The sequence below is a fragment of the Pinus tabuliformis genome, chromosome 4_2 (assembly GCF_031772625.1).
Source record: "Pinus tabuliformis cultivar Carrire ecotype Pingquan chromosome 4_2, CPIR1, whole genome shotgun sequence".
Classification (NCBI taxonomy): domain Eukaryota; kingdom Viridiplantae; phylum Streptophyta; class Pinopsida; order Pinales; family Pinaceae; genus Pinus; species Pinus tabuliformis.
Window position 1 is genome coordinate 452,164,043 of NC_142304.1, and position 24,573 is coordinate 452,188,615.

A 24,573-nucleotide genomic window follows, 5' to 3' on the forward strand; every position below is an offset into this window, starting at 1 on the left:
ATGACAAAACTTAAAATGTATTAAAATATATGCAATGGTCACAATATGTTATCCATTGATCTCAAAATTTTAATTAGAAGAGATAACTTTCATCCAAGAGTTATTATAATCCACAATTTTGTAATGGAAACTGGTTTGAAGTTAATAGGATTATAATACGAGATTCTCCATTATAACCATAAATGTAACTAAAAGAATCCATTAATCATAAATGAGTAGAAACAAGAGCACAAATGGAACTCTACCCCAAAACCATAGAGAAATATCAAAGAAAATCTAAACATAATGGATACCATGTTTACCTTCAAAACAACAATGAGGAAACCAACAAGGAAGAATTGCTCATTTCTCAATTATGTGATCTCACATTGAATAATGTACGTTGTATTCTCATTTTCCATTCAACAAATCACATAAAGAATTGTCTTTTGTATCATCCAATCTTATCCAGAAAAAATTGCTTGTGGGTCTCATTATAGGAAGATATAAGAGAGTTGGGGAATGTGAAGGCCAAATATTCTTTTCCTTTCATTTTCCAGCTCTTAATTTTTATCTCCTTTTTCAATTTCTTTTTCAAATGGTTGTTTATTTTTTTCATTTTATTTTAGTTTTTTTAGTATTTGAATCAGCCATCTTTGTTCATATCCATTTTAAATCAATTAGGAAGATAGGTATGAATATAACTCATAAACATAGTTAGTGGGAGAATGAGAAAAATATCTTCTAAATTATTTTAAAATATGCTTGTGGAGCGTAAGGATTGTGAAACTTAGGTGCGAGATTTTAAGAAAAATGACGATGAATGTGTTTTTGAAGTGAATGTTTTGGATAATGTGTCAAAATGGAGTGCAAAATAAGGATATGTGGAACAAGACTTTGTACAGAAAACTCAAAAAGCAATAGAGGGTAGAAATTTTCCTAAGAAGGTTTATGTCAATCAAAGTTTTTACAATAACAATTAGTAGTTTTACAACATAATAGGATGTTGCAAAAGAGAGTAGTGTTGTAGTAGTGAGATATCAGGGGATGATGTTATTATTAATGTAACAATGGAAGAGAAGAAGGCATGGATGCCAAATTCCCATAATATTTTGTGGAAATGTTATTGTTGGTAAAGTTGAATCTCTATTGAAGGAATGGAAAGTAGCATTGACAAAAGAAAGGACACACTAGTTATAGGTAGGAAGAGTTGATGCAAAAGAACATAGATGTAGAAAAGTAAAATCAAGTTAAAGGTTATTATAATAGGATCTTTTGTTGCAAAATACAAGAAAGAAGAGGAAATGCTTAAGTAGCACATATTGGTGGGGATTATTGAGATAGTGGTAATGATGCAAAAGGGTGAGCATGAGGAGGAAATGAGCACCATTAGGAGAATTCAATTTGACATTGTGTGACTCATTAGGTAATATTAGTATAAATTTAAAACAAGTTATAGCAACTGAGAAAGTAAATGATGGTGATGGTGATAAAGAAAATCCAAGTAAAGAAGACAACAAGATCAAGCATATGCCTGATATATCACCTATAATGGAGGATTTTGGAGTTGTGGATTACGAAGGACAAGAAAAAGGATGAGAAGTGCAGAATAAAGAAAGATGAGTGGTATAATGTGATCTATGAATAATAATAAAAAAAATTAAGGTATTTCATGATTGTTGTTTATCAATGAATTTGTGAGAAATATTCTTATACTTCTCCAACTAAGAAAGTATGATGTATAAGTATATTGATTGAATTATCTCAAATACAATCTCGAATACCATAGGATACTAAAATTCCACTTCTAAATCATTAATACAACTAGGAGGCATATATCAAATTTATTAAGTAGCTGGAACAGGTAGTTATGTCAATAGGCATGTCTATTTTATAATAGGATTTATAGAATTTAAATTTAATTATCAGTAATTATTATGTGGATGGTAGGGATTTCACCTCTATAGAATATTCATGAATATTCTTAGTAGAATATACATAGAAAATGTAGAGATTTATTTCCAAAGTAGTTATGCTTATTTTTTCTTTCTAATTAATTTTGTTAGTTAGAAAGAGTGTCAAATGAACAAGTGTTATATGAAATGAATTATGATTTTTTGGGCATGTGGTATTGATACGCCATGGTATTGGCCCATGAAGTTGTAACAAGTACAACTTAAAAAATAAGAATAACAATATAAAAGTGAGGGTGAATCTCCATAATTAAATATCTTCTTCTATGTTTTTTCAATATATGTGTGTGTGTGTGTGTGCACGCATTTAACTTATAAATTAATTGTTTTTATGAGTAATCATAATATAGTTGTAATTTAGTTATTCTTAATAATTTATTTAATTTTAGCAACTTGATATGTATGAAGTGGGTATTTTACTACAGATTATTAGTCCCTGCCGAAGACATATTTTAATAATCGATTTACCTATTGACAATTCTTAGTTTAGCATTAACCATGAAAAGCTATAATGTTTAACTTTATAAATAATTAAGGTATTTGTTTTAATTTAAAAAAAAATTGACAATGATTGATTGGATAAAAAATTGTATCTCTTAATTTAGGGTTCCTGACATGTGTCCCACGCAAATCATGGAATTTTCTCACCCTAAAAACTTGTCAGTTTTCACAGAGATCATACTTGGGATCGTGTAACCTGATTAAACAAATTGATACAATTTAATATATATATATATATATAAGTCTTTTCTAATTTGAAATCATCATCTATATACGATGAAGAACCAAATCTTGTGACCGTTCAATGAAATGACATTTGGATAAGGATGGAAGAGACTGAAATAAGGAACAACTCATTTGCTGAAAAATGATGCTACTTAGTGTAGCTTTTCATACCTTATTGATTATTACCCAATATAACTTTTATTTCCACATAAGGAGAATTCTTTGCAGTATTATATTTTCTTTTTGAGTGCTTCTCCAGATTCTTGCAATGGTATTTTTAGTCGGAAGTCTCAATTATTTACACTTACAAGCCAATTCAGCCTTCGATTCTATTGGCAACACATCTGTTAATAGAGAGGAAAATTTTGCATGCATCCGTAATCTAAATGATATTATCACCCATAAGAGAATGATGGGACAATATTTTGTGAAAATCATGTCTTCCCATGAGAAATATGGTTAAGGTAACTACTTGACAAACTTCTATGACTCAAGGGGATATTTCATGAAATCTTAATGATTTGTCATGTTGATACACAATCCTTTTTGACAATTATATCTAACAATTTACTGTATTTTTCCAGGCCGACACTTTTCCCATTGACATATAACATTGTTGAAGCTTACGAGAGGGAGATGGTTTGAAAATCTAAAAGATCAAATGTATGGAACAACTAGCATGCTTCTTCGTGAAAAAAATTTAGTATGAATTTGAAGTCCTCGTGAATGGATGAGTAATAGATTACTCAGGCATTATGTTCTAGATGATTGATAGTACATAATATGGAAATATATAATATGATATATGTCAATTACCTGATTGCACATGGTCCATATACAAATTATTTTTATTATAGAACCATGTTTTCTTCGAATACATTTTTTTTCATAATGTCTTATATATGAATGCGATTCTCCACAGGTTTAAATATAAAAATGGAAACTCATTTATTTTTATTTCTATATTATTTGCACTCAACATCTTTTATCAAATAAGAATATGATATTTAATAACTTCATGGTTACTGCCATCATAAATCACAATGGATATTAGGATAGTTTCTTGCTACTAGTGTTGTATTGTTGTAATTTAATGACTATTACAATAATGGATCATGATGTGAGGGACTAAACTAGTGGATGTTCAGATTGAATAAGAATTTCTAATATTTGTATACATTGAACCAATTTTTATGTGAACTACAAACCAATTAACCTTCGGGTGAGAGTTGAAGAATTTCTAATATTTGCACATATTTTCTTAAAAGTGTATCGCCAAGAAATAGAATCCTTCCCCGAGGATATAAATAGTGTTGCCATTCTTTTTTTTAGCAAAAATATTTTAATTAATTCATAAAAAAGACACAATAGATAATATAGAAGTCTCTTACTATCCCAACTTCATTCTGACCATATTTGTTAGGCAGGAGAGCACTGCAAAAATTGAGAAGAAAGTGCCATTTTTTACATTAACCCCATAGAAAAACAAGCAAGATAGCCCATAACACTTGGAGAACCAAAAGCCAACTACCAGTAAACAAAAGTCAAGGATAAGGATATGATGCTTGAGAAGCACTCGGGTCAGGACCTTCATGAACGTGAAAACCAATATGGGTGAAATGTGATTCCATGTCATCTAGTTGTTCGTTGGCAGACATTGACCCAAACGTATAGAAACTAGATCATCCAAAATGTCCCCCTGACTGTATTGAATATAATTTATGTATGCAATGATCTCATTCCTATCTGCATACCTTTGTTGATGAATAAGTTCCAAGGTGTCTAAGATAATTCTCAGTTGGGTGCTATAGAATCTAATGTGGGTGGATGCTCGACATGCCCTAGTGATTGAGCTCATGCTTAAGAAACTTCCCCCTCCATGTATACGCCTCTCATTGCATTCTCATTTATCGGCTTTGCCCGGTTGGCAAGCTGCTCAGGCTAGCCACAAGGCCCTGCTTTTCACCAGGTGCGATTATGCTGGCATAAAATAGCAACTAGGCCTACTAAAAAGTAGGGAGGAGGTGCCAAAGAGGAATAGTCAAACATCCCATTACCATAATCCCTTCTATTATATCCCTCTAGAAGGAGCACAGCCACACTATAAGTCCAATGCCCACTGTTACTTCCAACGCATGAGTTGTGGTTCAAGTTAACACTGACACGAGTAGAGATGGTTCTCTGCAGAGCCTCCGAGACAATAGGGCCACCCAATTTTGTTGCTTTAGCTCCATAGAACAATGCTTTTCCACATAATTTCACTCTCCTTAGAAAGGAACTGAGATGAAACAACTAAACACTTACATAGCACATAAATATGAAGGTAATTGACCAGACAGGTAATACCCAGCTTACTAATTTTCTATCGAGGGCTTGAAGTTTTTCCTCAAGGTAGAGCTTTGCAAAATGAGATCGCAATGTAAAACCCTCAGTCCATGTTCCAGGAGCACGCTGCGTTCACCCATGTACCCTCTCACTTGGATCCCACACCACCATGAGAGTCACTCAAGGAAACTTAGAACTGTAAGCATAACCCTCACCACCAACATCCCTCGCTGCAGAAATTCTTGCACAAATGGCATGCACAGGTAAACAGCTTGTGCACATTCAACTTTAAAGAAGCCGCACTCCCTATCGCTCATGCCAAGAGTAAAAAAACAGATGAAACCTCTGAGCTTCCCTGCTATATAACGAGCCTTCGTCTTCTCGAGGCTTCACTCTCGCCGACAAGATTTGGCTTGGAAGCCCGTCCACATCAGTGGATGTGTCATGTGACATAACATTTCCCTCCATGAGCCGAGCTCCCTACTCCCCATTCATACACCCGTGTTGAGGTTAGTGTTGCCAATTTTTATATGATAGAAATAGTTTTATTTCTTTTAGAAATGTTTTCTTTTCTGGTTTGAAACGAGTCAATATTTTTTTTAAATATTATGTACTTAAATGAATTTAACTTCTTTCAAAAAAATTAAACATTTATTATATAAATTAAAAAATTCAAATTTACCGTTCCCAAAATACGTCACTATATTTCAAACAAAATTAATATAAAAATATAACAAAAATAAAATCAAAACTTATAATAATTTATCTAACACAATTCAAAATTTGAATATCGCAATCAATGTCCTAATGTCCTAATGCTTTATGCTTATGGATTGTGCTAAGCATTATATAAACAACAACTATCAATGACATTCGAAGGGACTACACTACATATTAATGTTTATCCAACCATTTAATTTATATACCTATGTTACAAAAAAAATTCAGATTTCAAATAAAATTCAAACCCAACCACCTCTATACCACTAAAGAGTACTGATCATCCAACCATTTAATTTATATACCTATGTTACAAAAAAAATTCGGATTTCAAATAAAATTCAAACCCAACCACCTCTATACCACTAAAGAGTACTGATCAATATAAATAACAACCATATACAGCATAAAAATTCTTTAACACACAAAAAGTCTTAAAACATTCAAATTTGTGTGTCGGCTTAGAGCTATCGGTGTAAGCATAATCCATTTTCACGCGCGGATTTATTAGAAGAATCAGAGCTTGAGCTGGGGAGTCCCATGATACTATTTAAAAGAGTATCATAAATAAATGATGTAAAAAAATATTTATTATATAAATATATTTTTAATAATTTTAACTTAAATGATACTATAATTATTATCTCTTTCTTATTAAAATTATTTGTATATATATCATTTCACTCTATTAGAAATAAAAATCATTAAAAACAAAAGCTAATGTTCCAATGCTTACATATATGCACCCAAACACCATAGCTAATCATAAATACACTCATTATTCTTTATCATGTTTTTCTACATTATAAATTATTAATATTATATAATAATTTAATTGTTTAGAGTAAAAAAGTATTTTTCATGACTTTTGAAATGAAATTGGGTGATTCTTTATTGCCAAAACACTATGTAACGAAAAAAATTGCTCATGAAAATAAAAAACACTTTCTCTTGATCCTTATTCACATATGTTTTTATTTTCAAAACATTTGCCACATTATCAACCTTCTTAACTTGTTAAGTTAAAAAAAACCACAATGATCTCAAAAGGCTTTTATCCCTTCTTCTTTATCACAAAAATAAAATATTAAAAAGTACAATTTAATTTATTTCTTTCTTAAAGTCCAATAAACTATATTGATCTTAATAGGGGTTAACAATCATCGTGAATTTTAGAAAATAATACTGATGTATATAGCGGCTAAAGTATAACGTATAACCTGAAAATTAAAAGCAATACACCCTACCCTATTCTCCTTATAGAAGTAGGTCTTTCCCCAAAGCCTAGCTATGACTAGGCTTCTGTTGTACAAGCACAAGCTCAATAACATAGGAGATCATAAACTTCCCAAGCTAGCTTTAAATTCCAGCCAAAACCATCTAAGGCTCAAACGGGGCTGTTATAAAGACACGAGGGCCTGGATAAACTATTGGGAGATCAACTAGAACGATGCACGACAAAACATTAATAAAATTAAAATATTGTTACTTCTAAGTTCAAAGAAAAAATGTGGTGTGAGAAAGATTTAACAGCTAAAAGAAAATTAAATTATTATAAGAAGGTCATCAACCCCACCTTAGAAGATCAAAAGTATCTCTCTTTTTAGCTAGCTTAAAGAAGAAAATTAATTTAGCAAAGTTTAGAACGAACTCTCATGAACTCCATAGTGAAACAGGTCGTTAGACAGTTCCTAAAACACCATGGATGGAAAGAATCTACCATTTCTGTGATAATAAGAACATTAAGGATGAAAACTAGTTCCTCTTAGATTGCCAGCCTATGACCACATTAGATATGAGTTTCATAATCTTTGTCGCAATACACTGACCTTCCTAGCCTTTTAGGAAGTCAAAATTATAGTGAGCTTGGGAGGCTTCTCTCCAAGTTTTTTAAGCATAGAAATAAAATCTTAAATCAAACTACATAATTTGTTTTTTTTAGGTCCAGTAGACCAAAGTTTGGTCCCAATGGATATTAACCATCATCATCAAAAATAAAAATAAAATTTGAAATTCGTTTCTTATATAAATTAATATATATATATATATATGAAAATAAAAAATTTAGCTTATACGAAAAGATTATCGAAAACTTATTATCGCAAAAATGGTCATACACACGTATGATAGTAAAGTTAATTGTACTCACTTATAATAAAAATCAAAACGAAGAATAATATTGAGCAAGTAACATGAATGTTCCATTCTGCAACATTATTTGACATATTTATGGAATAATGAGAATGCAATTAGATCATTAAGATTGGAACAAGAGGAATACTCTTAGAAAAGAATTATTGTTGACCGAAGGTGATATTGTGTTATTGAAAAAGTCAGGAGCTTTCAAAGACATATTAATAGACCGGCCTGTGGTTTTTTTTATAATTAAGAGAATAAAATATAAAATAAATAGAAAATGGAATTTAAAATAATTAGAAGTTAATTGTAAATTAAAAAATATGTTATTATTTAATGGAAAAAGGTTACACGTTTTAGAAAAGTTATAAATTTTATAAAAATTAAAACAGTTTTATAAAAATATGGTTAAACATTTCATAATGATATCTTAAAATAATTATTTATTTTATATTTTACATTTAAATCTATCTTAAAGGGTAAATAATATTACCAAAATTAATAATTACAAATATAATTAAAATAATGTAAATTAATAAATTACTATTTAAAATAGTATCATAAAAAATTATGTAAAAAAATATTTATTATATAAATATCTTTTTAATAGTTTTAAATTAAATTAAATTATAATAATGATCTTTTTCCTATTATATATATAATATATTGATGAGGGATTGCCATTTCACTTTATTAAAAAGAAAAACCAATATTTCATTAAAAACAAAAGCCGATGTTCCAATGCTTTTATATATACACCCAAACACCATTTCAAATTGATATAATCATAAACAAATTGATATAATCATAAACACACTGATAAAGTTTATAATGATTTTTATTAAGGTTTTTTATATTATAAATTATTAATATTATATAATAATTTATTTTTTTAAATAAGAAATACTTTTCATGAATTTTGAAATGAAATTTGGGGTTTCTTTCTTTCCAAAATAAGGCGGAACAAAAAAAATACCTATGAAGTTGAAAAACACTTTCACTTAAACCTTATTCACATAGATTCTCATTTTCAAAACATTTGCCACACTACCAACGTTCTTAACTTGTCAAGTCAAGAAAACTACAATGTTCTCAAAAAGCTTCTCTCCCTTTTTTTATCACAAAAAAAAATATTAAAAAGTCTAATTGAATTTCCTTCTTTCTTAAAGTTCAATAAATTATATTGCTCTTAGTGGAAATTAACCATCATCATAAATTTTAGATTATTTTATATATATATAGAAAAAAATTAAAATTTTAAAGTTATTTCTTAAATAAATTTATATATCTTTTTTAAAGTTCAATAAATTATATTGTTCTTAGTGGAAATTAACCATCATCATAAATTTTAGATTATTTTATATATATAGAAAAAAATTAAAATTTTAAAGTTATTTCTTAAATAAATAAATAAATAAATAAATAAATAAATAAATAAATATATATATATATATATATATATATAATATATATATATATATATATATATATATATATATATATAAAAGCAAATGAAAATAAGAAATTTCGCTTATATGAAAAGATTTTCGCAAAAATGGTTATACTCACGTATAATAGTAAAGTTAATTGTACTCATTTATAATAAAAATCAAAACTCTAAAATCAAAACCAAGTATAATATTGAGCAAGTAAAATGAATCTTCCATTCTGCACATTATTTGACATATTTATGGAATAATGAGAACGCAATTAGAACCTTAGGATTGGAGCAAGTGGAACACTCTTAGAAAGTAATTATTGTTGACTGATGAAGGTGATATTGTGTTATTCAAAAAGTCAGGAGCTTTCAAAGACATATTAGTAGACTGTCATGCGATTTATTTTTATAATTAAGAGAATAAAATTTAAAATAAATAAAACATGAAATTTAAAATAATCAGAAGTTAATTGTAAATTAAAAAATATGTTATTATTCAATAAAAAATAATAAATTTATAATATATGTAATTAAAATCAGAGAATTTTATTAAAATTTACTAAATTAGAATTAATAAAATTTAAATAAAATAACAAAACATGTAAATTTTTGTTTTTTAATATTAAGTATTTAAAAGTTATGATAAAATAAAGTAATAGAGATGGTGTAGTATATCTATATATATATAAGGGTTAAGGTTTTTCTTCAAGTTAGATTTATTTAACTAATTCATCTTAAAAAAATTAATTAAAGAAAATGTCATATTATAGTTGATTTTCAAAGTTATATTATAGTTGATTTTTATGATTTCTTTTAATATGAGAAATAACATATCTATTTATGGGTTAAGTGTTGTAATGTTTATTACATATTGATTCTGATAAATAAATATGCTTACTAACCATTTAATTTATATAACTATTTAATTTATATAGCTAGGCTAACAAACTAAATTTAATAAAAATTATATTTACTAAATTTAATAAAAATTATATTTAAAATATAAATTTTGATTGAGTAGCATTTTCTTGGTTATATTAGCATTTTCCTAATTATATTTTCTACAAAGTCATTCTACATAGTCATTGATGCCATGTAGGCAATCTATATGCCTCAGAAGATGGTCGTTTTCTGTTTAGAGGAAAGCTAATTAAATGGTTCACATGCTGGTACAGATGCTGTCTAGTTTTCAATAGCTAGGGTGGATGTTTTGCAAGAACTAAATCACTCAACTTCGTGAACGATGAGTAACAGAATCCTAAATGGTAGATAGGTTTGATCTACACCTTTGTGTTTACTGGACAACTTGGTTTGTTTCGGAAAGGAGTCGGTAACAATTTTTTGTTGTCTGTAGTCTCTATCCCGTCCAGAGAAGTAATACCGACTCATTCCTCATCAATGGATTGTAACTAGTTTTTCAATTTATTTTGTAAGATTAAAATTCCGGAGTTCAGTTTTCGTCTACAATACATCGTGTTGCTGGTAACTTCGTTCCATTTTCTTAACTAGTTAAATTTTGTATATTTCTTCCCAGGCTGTCTATTAATTCTAAAGAGTCTATCCTGTCCTTCGTTATGGGCATTCAGATCCAAGAAATTGGGAAGAGAACAGGTAGAATTCTGTTATACATCATTGATAAAAACAAGTTAATATCAAAACCTTGGAAAGGCTTTAAAGGGAAAAAGGTATTTTTTCCATTATATCTACCCAAATTCACAATAAAATTTTCATGCACAGTCACAATAATATTGGGGGAAAAAAGAAATCGACCGTGCAAGGTACTTTCATAATTTCCATGGGTTAAAAACCCTATGATTGTCCTATCTGAGTAATTTTTATCCGTTAGTTAAAAACCCTGTGATATTCCTATCGGACTAATTTTCAATTAGAAGTAATAAGAGTAATCTACTTTACTTTCAACTAAACATCACTTTACTAAATAAAGTTTACATTTAAAAAAAGCATGTACCTAAATAAACATATCAACATGTACATAAAGAGTATGATGCATGAAGAATGACATCTAAACAAGGAGCGGCAAATCGAAAGCACCCTAAAAAGTAAAAATAAAAATAAAAATCAACTGGTTTAACTAGTAATAGTTACAATAAAATGGTTTTGAAAATTAAAAGAAAGGAACACTAAGTCGTGAAAGGACAATCCGGAAGTAAATGGCGCGATTCAGGCATTTTCCTTTTACGACACAGATAAAATATTTCGAATCCGGAAGTAAATGGCGCGATTCAGGCATTTTCCTTTTACGACACAGATAAAATATTTCGAAGTATTGTTGCTCTGTTTCAGTGTGGGTGGAGAAGGGGTAAAACTTGCAAAGGGAAGTAGATTTTTATGTGCCAATAATAATATGTGAATATAGAGATCTACATAAGGAACTTCAGATACGAAATACTTACCAAGCTGAAGGTTTAATTTGATGACAAAATCATGGAGAGCACATACACCTCAAACGCAGAGTGCCGGCATGTGAGCGGTTGTGCTCTCTATCTTCTGTTATCGACACGAACACCTCCTTATGCCCATCTTCTTCAGATACAAAAACACAAGGGCTCGAAGAGAGTTGAATTGCCCCCCTGATAAGAGTAACGTTATGAATGTTACAAAATCACAAGGGCTAATCAAACAGAATAGTAATGTGATTGGTGCCCGCAGAATGAAACCTGATTAGGGCATCTGTCGAAACAGAACGAAGCGATTGTGCTGGAAAAGATCAAGAGATGCTTCCGCACCTCCCACCGTGCTGCACGCGGAATGAAACCTAATTAGGTCATCTGTCGAAACAAGCCAGTTGATTGTGCAGAAAAACAGATGCTTCCGGACCTCCTACGGTTGTATATGACCAAACCCTAGTAATCTCTCTATATATGAAGGGGCCGCCTCGCCCTGCTTCTGGACAGGATATGCATCGAGGAGGCGTAAGGGGGCAGGACAATTTAATGCACATTGTGCATTACAGACAGGCGTTGCAACATGGGTGGTGGGAGCCCCTGCCATCTCCCGTATCTTTCATTATTGCCAAAAGTCATATTGTAGAATCTTTATCGGCTGCGTGGCTACATAATCTGGGCCAATGGACCGTATCCGAATTTAACAAGACACATTAACAAGGCTCAAATTTTATATTTGTAGAGACTCACTTTTACCTTATTCGAATAGAAATTATCAGAACCATTGACAGGTACAACCCATAATATATGTTTCGTGGGTTAGATGGACATGACAAACGAACTCTATGGCCAAACATATGTGCTTACCATGATATTTTAGGGTTTATTTATAGAAATGGAGTATAATTGAACACAGAACAGACAAAACACCATTCAGTAATCCGTAACACTATTTCATCCATTCACTAATCTGTAACACTATTTCATGGACGAATCCTTAGTGCACCCCTCCTAAGGATTATTTTGTTCTCTTTGACACTTCTATAAATTTAGTTTCTATTAAGAATAACAAAAGATATTTGTTATTAGAATTCATTAATTTGTTTAGTTTCTTTCATTATTACTACTCAAATCTCTATCTTTTGCTCGATGATGAAATATTTTCTATGCTTGAAGATATAATATTTCTCTGTAGGAAGATCTCATCGCAAATGTGTATATAGGAACTCTGTAAAAAAAATGCACATACATCAAGTGGAACGATATTGAATTCTTCTTCAATAATAAAATTAGTATTGCAAATTTCATTTCACACTATTTGGTTACCTTTATCTCTACCACCTTGTAGACCCATCCCTATGGATATGGTCTAGGATAGTCATGAAACTCCAGTCCTAGTTTGCTGACAAAATATACCACTATGAGATTCTCATGTCATCGTGAGTCAAACGAAACATCTAATCTTTCCCTCTTTACCTACATATTTATGTGGAGCAGTTTAGCAATGTTCTTCTCTTCCTATTGATCAAAGCTAATGAGATTCACCTCCTTAGATAGTGACGTGAAAGTAATTTTATCGTCCATGTTTGCGTATATTTCCACCTAATTTATATAATATATGACTATGATGTTTTTGTTCTTCATATCCTTCTTATGATTCTTTAGTTTTAGCTTTGGATGCAATTTCCAATCGTTGTCTTCTATGTAACTATTAATATCATACTAGTTGTAGTGGTTGCTAGGACCTTTGTACTTATGTATTGTTTATATTGTTTTCTTATCAATTTCCCCTTTTTGCTCCTTCTTACCCTCCTTACAAACTTTTATTGTTCCTTTTTTGTGGATCCACTTAACAACCCTTTCTTCTAGCTTATGTTTTCTAGGTATTATGCATATACACAAGCCTCGTCCACTATTTAATGTTTGACCAACATCTCCTACTTTCGTAAATGGTTATGTAAACCACATAAATCCTTGAGGAGTACATTTGGGTTGCTGAGAGAGATATACAACTTTATTGCCATCTTCTTGAATTCCATAGTCTACTCCTATAAACTCTACCCATGTCTCTTCATTAGGTAATACCACATAATCTACTTGTCTTCTACATATCCAATACAGTAGAATTGGGACATTATGAGAGTTCTAAAATGTGCCTTCTTAGTTACTAGACGATCCTCATCTACCCTACGTGTCTCCATGTGGATTTCCCACCTGATCATGCCATGGATATCTATTTTCAATAAGAAAATGAAATTTTATATTTCCCCTCTATATGGTGATGATGAAAATAAACATCAAACCATTGCAACCAATGACTCAATTTAATGTAATCTATTTCACCTTGATATCAATTGATATCCACCCTCACTTGCATCTTGAAGAGACAGTGTGAATCATTCATGATGTTGGAGCTTGGTTGCTCACTTTTAGGTTTCCTTGACTCCTTCTCTAGTTCTTCCTCAAACCCTTATCCCCCGTTCAATTTATCATTTGAATTGGAGCCCGTGTCTTCTCCAAATATCTAATATTATTGCTTAAAGCCTCCAAGAGGTGGTTCACATTATGGTTTATATCTATGGCTTGCACTTCTAGCCATGAAAAGATCTCTTTTGTCACATGTTGATGGTTATCATAAATTGATTAATCAACCATGGACAAGGTTTTATGACTTTCTTCTTAAACATATTTGTTCCCTTACAAATTATCACAAAATACCTAAACAATCCTAATTTTTACACCAATATTATTGGTAAAATTCCATGTGTATTCCACTAGACAATTCATCTCTATAGGTCTATGAAAATGAATTGAAATTTATATGACATAGGGTTAATTCCTATATATTCTAGATATGTTATTATTGATTTGTTGTTAATGCTTATAAAATATAATATGAGTTGTATAGAAAAATTAAATATAATCACTCACAAACCATAATGAACACCAAAATATGCTTTGTGAAATTGGTTTTAGAGGAAAAAACCTAAAACGTGAGGTTTCTCTACTCACCTTTGTCTAAAATTGGAAAGATGTAACTACAAAGAAGAGCACATTCTCAATGTTGTTTCTTAGAACTTGTGGCCCATGAGATGCTACAGAACACAAACCCCCCTTTTTTATTCTATTTATTTATCCACAATCAACTACTCTTCTCTACTATGGAAAAAAAATTCCATCAAACATAATGGAACACATCTTCCTCTCTGTGGCTCAATTATAACATAATCTAATAGCCAACTAGGGGTTGTATTTGACCCATTCAACCTTCCACATGAGTTCTAACTTGAATCATCTAGTGTCTTATTTATATTTTCCATATCTTTATCCCATTTTTCATCAATAACGGGGGCTGACATGCCATGATCTCAAATTATGGCAGCTAACCACAATCAATTGAAGTTCCAAGAGGCATAACTTTTACATTCAAATATTGATTGAAATTATTATTACACCACCTTGAGTGTAGGAAATATAGGAGACCGTTGTTAAGAAATACTTTTCTTCCCCAAAACAATGTCATATAAGGCCTCAAACTAGCCCTTGAAGATTTCAAACCTCAATTCTCCAAACTGGGTCCCACCAATAAAACTTCTCCTAGAACTTGATTCGTTCAATTTTCCCAATCTAAAAGCATCAATAATGATCCAATACATGTCACAATTTCTACCATTATAATGATTTAGCATTACAAGTTATATGCATATATATTATTGAATAGATATAATAATTAATGAATATAGACAAAAGTATCCAAAATTTCTCAAAAATATGGTGTACTGGCAGAAGTAGACAACTTAGAGCTTAAATGTTTATTCTATGACTACCTATAACAAAGCAAAATATGTACCCATAATGTAAACATACCATGATTTGCATAGAGTGAGGACATTAGTTGAGTCATACAATCGACATATGGGTTGTAGAGGTACCATTAATAAGTGCCAACATATGATTTTGTAAGTAACTATTAAAAGTTCATGTGGCCTTCATGTAAATGATATATATATGCTATGCTAACTTTTTAGTAGTGTCATTGTTATCCAAAACACCATACAATAGTGCCAAAACTAAAAAAGTAATCAAATACTTGGAATGGTCACCATATACTATGTATTTATCTCAAAACTCTAAGTGTAAGGAATAGTTTCCATCCAAGAGTTGTTATGCCCCACAATTTCGTAATGGAAACTGGTTTGAAGTTAGTAGAATTATAATATGAGAACCTCCATTATAACCATAATTGTAACTAATATCAACAACTAATCATAAATGAATAGAAACAACATCACAAATGAAACTCTACCTCAAAACCACAATAGAGATATCTAAAATAAAATATAAACATAACGGATACCATGTTTACCTTGAAGGGCGACAATGAGGAAACCAATCAAGAAGAATTGCAAATTTCTCAATTATGTGATCTAACATTAAATAATGTAGGTTGTATTCTCATTAATCATTCAAAAAATCACATAAAGAATTATTTTTTGAATCATCCAATCTTGCCGAGAAAATATCGTTTGTGAGTCTCGATATAGGAAGAAATAAGAGAGTTGTGGAATGGGAAGGCCAAATATCCTTGTCCTATCATTTCCTATCTCTTAACTTTTATATCTTTTTCAATTCACCTTTTTTACATGTTCATTTATTTTTTTTCATTTTATTTTAGTTATCTTTTTAGTATTAGAATTAGTCAATTTTGTTCATATCCATTTCAAAACAATTAGGAAGATAAGTATGTACATTACTCATAATTATAGGTAGTAAGAGAAGGAAAAAAAATTATAAATCCTTTTCAAATATGGTTGTGGAGAGTATGGATTGGGAAACTTGGGTGAATTTTTTTAAGGACAACGATGATGAAAGTGTTTGTGAAGTAAATATTTTGGATAATATGTCAAAGGGGAGTGTAAAATAAGGATTTTCACTACAATACGTTTTTTAGAAAACTCAAAAATCATTCATGGGTAGAAATTTTCCTGAGAATGTTTATGTAGGCCAAACGTATTATTGTAACAATGAGTGGTTCTACAACATAATAGGGGGTTGCATAAGAGAGTGGTGATGTAGTAGTGTGATATCAAGGAGATGATGACATTATTAATGTAACAATGGAAGAGAAGAAGGTATGGATGCCAAATTCCCATAATATTTTGTGGATACAATGGAAAAGAAGAAGGTATGGATGTCAAATGCCCATAATATTTTGTTGATACTTTTGTGGATACTTTAGTGTAGGTGAAGTTAAATGTGTATTGTAGGAACATAAAGTATCATGGACAATTAAGAAAGGATGTACTACTTATATGCAGGAAGGGTTGACGTAAAAAAGATAGATGAACAAAAGTAGCATCAAGTTAAAGTGATTGTAATAGGATATTTAGTGATAGGTGATTTTAATAAGATATTTAGTGATGATATACAAGAAATATGAGGAAATGCTTGAGTAGCACATATTGATATAGATTATTGATACATTGGTAATGATACAAAAAGGGGAGCATGAGGAAGAAATGAAAACCATTAAGAGAAATGAATTTGACATTGTGTGTATCGTCTGGTAATATCAATTGCAATTTACTAAAAGTTATAGCAATTCGTAAACTATATGATAATGATGCGATGAGGAAAAACCAAGCAAAGATCAATCATAATGTAATATACCACTTGTAATATTTTTGAGTTTTAGATTATGAAGGAAAAGAAAAATGATGCAAAGTGGAGAAGAAAGAAGGATGAATGGTATAGTGTGAGTAGTAAAAGAAAAAATAAAAAACGAAGGTCGTTAGTGATTGTCGTCTATCAATGAAGTTCTGAGAAACATTCTCACACTCCTCCAAGTAAGAGATTACGATTGATCCATGAGAATCACTCCACTTCCTATTCCGCCATCAAAAATTCTGTAAATATCTCATAGTTGGTTATGCTTAAGTGTCCCTAGAGGGAAAACTAGGTTACTTTTTTTATTTAATTGTTAATAGACATTTCCTTTTATGGGGACATGTGTTCTGTTTGTTGATATTCCACCTTTAGAACGAAGACTATTGTTAAAATTAGAAAGGTTGTTTTGTTATGTTAAATGATATTTTTTCCATAATATTGTATATATATATGTTGTCAGAGGCTTTGCAGGCACGAAGGTTGGAGGACAGGGAAAAAATATTTTTTTGTTTGCATCTGCAATAATTTTGGTTGTATGTTAAATTTCTGCTGAAACTCCCACTAAAGTTGATTTTTGTGTTTATCTTTGTTTATTGTAAAAGTCGCATGTTGAGGTGATTTCAAAAGGAGTTGAATCTGGTATAGTTATTTTTTTTTGTTCCAGCCGTCATAGAATGGGTAGAATTGATGCTATAACCAACCTGAGTGTATGAGGTGAAGCATGTCAAAGCTCTAGTGGAAAAGAGCTTGGGACTCTAATTTTTGAAGAACGAGTGCTTGTGGAGGAGATGATTAGTGGATACCATAATTTGGAATTGAGTTCTGACCAAAGAAAGAAAAAATCCTTTCTTTCTTGAAGTCGACGTCTAGTCCCGACCTTGACCTCATATTGTGGGTGTAGTTGGCAGAAGGAAGGCGAAGTTCAACAACGTAAAAGCTTTGCGAATAGAGAGAAGTTGACTCTGACCACAGTCAGGTCTGACCCATAGTCAAAACAATTCTATATCAATGAATTGAACAAGTTTGAGACCCAACTTATGTAGACCTTTAACAGGGTTAGGCTATGTTGTGACTTGAACTAATTTTGCTGCTCCCTCGACTACCTTAGGAATTCAGGTAGACTAGGGACAGCAAGTGGGTTGTCCCCTTAACGTTTTCATTGAATTATTTAAAATAAAAAAATGGGGGATCCAAAGAGGTATCCCCTATTGAAAGAGTCATTTGACAATGCCAAGAAGTATTTCAAGATTTTATTATGCGATTATAAACGAAGAGTGAAAATCAAATCCGCACACTTTTACATTATTTATAGTATCGTAGCATGCTCCTCTAAAACAAAGCCTGTAATTGCTAGAGAATCGTAGCATGCTCCTCTAAAACAAAGCCTGTAATTGCTAGAGAATTTAAAGGAGTTGTTAAGAAGGTGCAGTTAATAAGCCCCCAGGGAGACGAAACCGAAAAGGGCATGGAATGGATGCTGACTGGAGATTAAAGCTGAGGCACATCCAAGTAAGTATGAAGGTCGTGCAAACTACCTAGATACAATAACTTGATGCAAGAGACAACAATGAGATTTAGGATACAAGTTCTCAGGAAGAGGTGAAAAGAACTCAAGGAAAAGAGGAATCAAATGAGTAGTTGATTAAACTTGTCACCAATGTTGGATCTAGACCGAAAATGGAATTTTCAATATATAAAGGCAATATGAACGTGGAGGAGTTGTTAGATTGGATCAAAATTGAGGAAAAGTGTTTTGACTATGAGGATGTTGAGGAGGACCAAAAGGCCAAGTTTACTATGACAAGATTAAGAGGACATGTAACACTATGGTGGGATGTGTTATAAGTAGACCAAAGAAAAAATGGAAAGGAAATGATTTAAATTTAGGATAGGATGGTTGCTAAATTAAAGAGAAAATTAATTCCCAAGGATTACCAACTGAATCTATTTGGTGAGCTTCAAAATCTAAAGCATAAATTCATGACAATGAAAGAATATATAAAGGAGCTTTATAGTTGAATATAAGAGTTGGTCACATCGAAGAATATGTGGAGAAGATGTATGAGTATACAAATGGCCTGATATTTGATATGCAAGATGAAGTCATATTCTTACAATTGAAGACTCTAGAGGATGCCTATTAAGGAGCACTAGTGGTAGAAGAAAAGTTGGATAGGAAGAAGAGAGAACACATAAGAGGAAGGAGTCTAGATAGAGGGAAAGGGACCCCAAATAGGAGAAGAACCATAACTCCTAGAGAAGAAGCAGGGAGTTCAATTAGTCAATCTCCAAGAGCATGAGAACCAAGAGGCAAGATATTTTTCGCAAGAGGTAGAGGCAGAGTTAGGGAAGTCAAATGCTACATATGTGGAAAAACTGGTCATCTATGATGCAACTATCCTAAAAATAAATTAGTAGGCTAGAGAGGAGTGTGCATTGAAGGGGGTAGCGATGAGGCAAAAACAACAGAAGTAAATGAGGAAACCCCTGAGTTTGGTGAGTCTCCAATCCTAAAGAATATTTTAATTAAAGGAGAGAAGGTGAAGAGAGATCCATCCCAGCAAACAAATATGTTTAGAAGAATCTGGAAATGTAAAGGAAAGTGTCGCAACGTAATTATTTATAGTGACGACACTAACAACTTGGTTTTCAAGAAAATGGTGGAGAAATTGGGATTGAAAATTATGGCACATCCCACTCCTTATCAAGTGACATGGATGCCAAACGGGCATCAAATTTTAGTCAATGAACAGAGCAAGGTGGAATTCCAAATTGGAAGCTACATGGACGAGGCATTGTGTGACATCATATGCCCATGGAATTTTTTCATGTCTAAATAGGTAGGATGTGGTAGATGACATAGGTGTTATTCATGACGGGAGAAGGAAAACTTGCTATTTCGAGAAGGACAACTACAAACACGTGTTGTTACCATTGGAAGAGAAAAGAGAAAAAGAGGATCCAGGCCCAAGTGTGTTAATGATGACTGGGAAAGAGATCTTATAATAAGTCAAATGAGAGGAGGAGGTGAACTTTGTTGTAATTGTTAAGCCTTGAACTATCCTTACACACATGAATTTAAATGAGTTTCTCGTTGAAATTCAGTAATTATTAGATTAATTTGTTGAGGTTATTATTGATGAGTTTCCAAATACGTTACCTCCTCTAAGAAGCATTAGAAATCATATATATTTAATCCCAGTATGTAGTCTACCTAACAAGGAAACTTGTAGAATGACGCCTAAGGAAAATGAAGAAATCAGAAAACAAGTCCAAGAGTTTGTGGACAAAAGGCTAGTTAGAGAGAGTGTGATCCCTTGTATTATACGATCTATCTTGAGTCCAAAAAAATATGGAGGTCAGAGAATATGCACTGATTTCAGACCTATTAACAAAATAACTGTTAGGTGAAACTTTCCTTTACCTTGCATAGATGATATAATGGATTGTCTTAGTGGTGCAAGATACCTTTCAAAAATAGATTTAAAGAGATGGTACCATGAAATTCGCATGAGAAAGAGGATGAATGGAAGACAACATTAAAAAACAATGATGGTTTCCATGAATTGATGGTTATGCATTTTGGCTTGACCAATGCACCTAATACTTTTATAAGGCTCATGAATGAAGTTCTGAATGAATTCATCGGCAAGTTTGTGATTATTTATTTGGATGATACCCTTTTGTACAACAAGACAAAGGAAGAAAACCTCATATTTTTAAATGTAGTATTAAATAATTTGCAACACGCAAAAAACTTCTAATAAATTTGAAGAAGTGTTCTTTTCTAAAGATAGTGTTGTTTTATCTAAGATTTGTAATTAATACTAAAGTGCTGAAAATGGACCTTGATAATGTAGAATCCTTTAAACAATGGCCTTCCCCAACCAACATACATGAAGTGAGAAGCTTCAATCGGTTGGCCAACTTTTACAGCAAATTTATTTGAAATTTCAACTGCATTTGTGCAACAATGATAGAGACAATTAAAAGGGAACACCAACCTTTTAGGTGGACAACAAAAATAGAAGAAGAATTTCAATTGTTGAAGAATAAAATGATTGAGAAACCTATATTACGTTTTCCCAGTTTCGATAAGCCTTTCTAGATACAATGTGATGCCACAAAAATGATGATTGGAGTTGTCGTTAGCCCTGGCAATAAACTAGATGCATATTTCAGTGAGAAATTGAATAAGTCCAAACAAAAGTATTATACTTATGACAAAGAGTTGTATGCAATAGTTTAGTCTCTCAGGAAGTGGAGACATTATCTTAAGCCTAATCAGTTCATCCTGTACACCAACAACTACGAATGCAATTTATAAGCAAACAAGACAAGCTAAACCAAAGACATGCAAAATGGGTTGAGTACATGCATAATTTTTTTTTCTTTAAAACATACAAATGGACGTGATAACAAAGTTTTTTGGTCTGAGCATGAGATGTTTAATTATCTAGGAGTTCCAAGTTAACACTCACGGATATGAGCATCTCTAAGATTGTATAAGCAAGATCCAAATTTTAACGAAATCTATGAGGCCTATGAAAACCGTGTGATCAGAGATTGAAGCCTATGGCTTGATTATTTGGTTTAGGATGGATTTTGTTCAACGGAAACAAATTTTGTACTATCCCAAGAGGACTAGTGAGGGATAATTTGTTGAAAGCAAAACATAGTGCAGGGCTTGTTATGCATTTTGGCCATTACAAGACGTATGCACAATTAATCCCTTTTTCTTATTGGTCAGGTAATTGGGAATATGTTAAGAGGATCATGGAGAGATGCATAACTTTTCAACATGCTAAAGGGATACAGTGAAATGCAGGACTATATCACGCATTTCCCATACCAAACAGGGCTTGGGAAGCCATTAGTATGGATTTTGTTCTAGGTTTTCCAAGAACCTAGAGGAGTCATGATTTAGTTTTGTAAGAGTGGACAAGTTTTCTAAAATGGAACATTCCATACCCTATTCGAAAAAAAATGATTCTTCCCATATTATAATTTTTTTTGAGAAGTAGTGAGTCTACATCAATAGCCTAGGGGCATTATCTCAGATCGAGACACCATGTTTGTTAGACAATTCTAGAGAAATTTATGGAACAAATTGGGGACTAACTTGACCTACAACTCACCCTATCATCCCAAACAAATGGGCAGACTGAAGTGGTTAATATAAGTCTAGTAAATTTACTAAGATGTCTAGCGCATGAGCATAATAAACAATGGGATCAAGCTACCATACAAGTTGAATTTGTCTATAATGATTCTTCTAATAGGATCACAAGCAAAATTCCTTTTCAGATTTTGTATGGCATGCATCTTAGAGGCATTTACAAACTCAAAAATTTGGGAAAAGGAGAAGAATGAAGTGCTGATGCATAGGAGTTTGCTACAACAATGTAGATGATCCACAAACAAGTTAAAGGGAAGCTAAAAGATTTTATTCTTAAATATAAGCAGAGAGTTGATCTCAAGTGGAGGGAGGTGAATTTTGAAGTTGGGGATATCGTTTTAGGTCATTTAAGGAAAGGTTCCCAAAGCACAAGTACAATAACTTGAAGCTGAAAAAGATTGGCCCTTGTAAAATCTTGCAGATGTTTTTAGCGAATTCTTATGAGATTGAATTTCCTCTCGATATAGGGATTTCCCTTATATTTAATGTCGCAAATTTGTACCCTTATTAGGAACCTATAGAAAAGGCACAAAATGAAGAGGAGAATATTCCATAGCAAAAATAGTTACCTATAGCTCAGAAACTACATATAGAATATATGGAAATAATTCTTAACCAAAGGCTCATAAAGAAATCCATAAACAAAAAATATTATGAATACTTGGTTAAGTGGAAGGGTATTCGAATTAAAGAGGAAGTTTGGATAGATGAATCAGAGATCTTGAAATGTGACAGCATTATTGTAGATGTCATATATAGGATTCCATAAAACCTTTTTGTTCCAAGGGAGTTTGATGTAGCAGCATCACTCCACTTCTTGTTCCGACATCAAAAACCAAGTAAATATCTCGTACTTGGTTTTTGTTTATATGTCCCCGGAGGGACAACTAGGATAACATGTTTCTTTTACGGTTAACAGACGTGTCCCTTTTGTGGGACAAGTGTTCCTTTTGTTAATATTTTGCTTCTAAACTATGCTTGTTGTCGAAATTAGAAAGGTTATTGTTTCCATCATTACCCTATTCCGTTAATCGATATTTTTAGCTTAATGTTATATATATATATATGTATATATATATATACTGCGAAGCTTTATGGGTCCGAAGGATAGAGGACAAGAAAAAAATTGGTTTTCTTTTTGCGTTGTAAGTAATTGTGGCTATATGATCAATTCCTATCCGGATTCCCATTGAAGGTGATTGGCCGGTTTATCTCTATGTACGGTAAAAGTCCCATACAGAGGTGATTTCAAAAGGAGGGGAATCTGGTATGGTTATTTTGTTGGTTCTAGTCATCGTATAGTGGGGATCCTTGAGGCTAGAACAAACCTAACGATATGAGGTGAAGTCAGTTGAAGCTCTGGAGGAAGAGAGCCTGAGATTCTGATTTGTGAAGAACGAGCCCATTTGGAGGACACAAGCACCATTTCACGTGCGATTTTCAGCCTTTGTCACTCAAAATGGGAAGTGGATCCCATAATTTGCAAGTCAGTTCCGACCAAGGAACCAAAAAAAAACCTTTCGTTCTCAAAGTCGGAGTGCGTCCTAAACCCGACCTCACATTGTGGGTGTAGTCAGTAGTTGGAAGGCGGAGTTCGTCGACATAGAGGTTTGGCGAAAATAGAGAAGATGAATACGACCACAGTTGGGTGTGACCTATAGTCGGTGCGATGCCATATCGGTGAATTGGACGAGTTCAAAACGCAACTTGTGTAGACCTTTAATACAGTCAGGCTATGTTGTGACCAAAAATAATTTTGCTGCTCCCTCGATTGTCTTGGTAAGTCGTATAGACTTAGGATACCGCATAGGATGTCGACTTACCGTTTTCGTTGAATTCTTCAAAAAGGAAAAGGGGGATCTGAAGAGGTATTCCCTCCCAAAACAGTCGGTCGATAACGCTGGGATGTTTTTCGAAATTTTATTGTGCAATAACAAACCAAGAGTGAAAATCAAATCCACACACTTCCACGTTAATGATGCAAACATATACTTGATTGAATGACCTCAAATATCATTGATAGCC

General features: G+C 32.0%; 1 long non-coding RNA gene across 5 annotated transcripts in view; it reads right to left on the reverse strand.

Annotated features, from left to right (window-relative positions):
• LOC149169914 (uncharacterized) overlaps nucleotides 1-12,372 on the reverse strand; it is a 117,691-nt gene extending 105,319 nt beyond the window's left edge. The window contains exons 1-2 of one of the 5 annotated variants that reach the window (XR_016259819.1): nucleotides 11,976-12,372; nucleotides 11,712-11,888 (exon numbers count right to left, since the gene is read on the reverse strand). This is a non-coding gene — a long non-coding RNA (uncharacterized LOC149169914). The remainder of the gene's footprint in view (nucleotides 1-11,711; nucleotides 11,889-11,975) is intronic. The other 4 variants (XR_016259817.1, XR_016259816.1, XR_016259820.1 and 1 more) reach the window with 4 other exon arrangements.
• Between the last annotated feature and the right edge of the window lie 12,201 nt (nucleotides 12,373-24,573).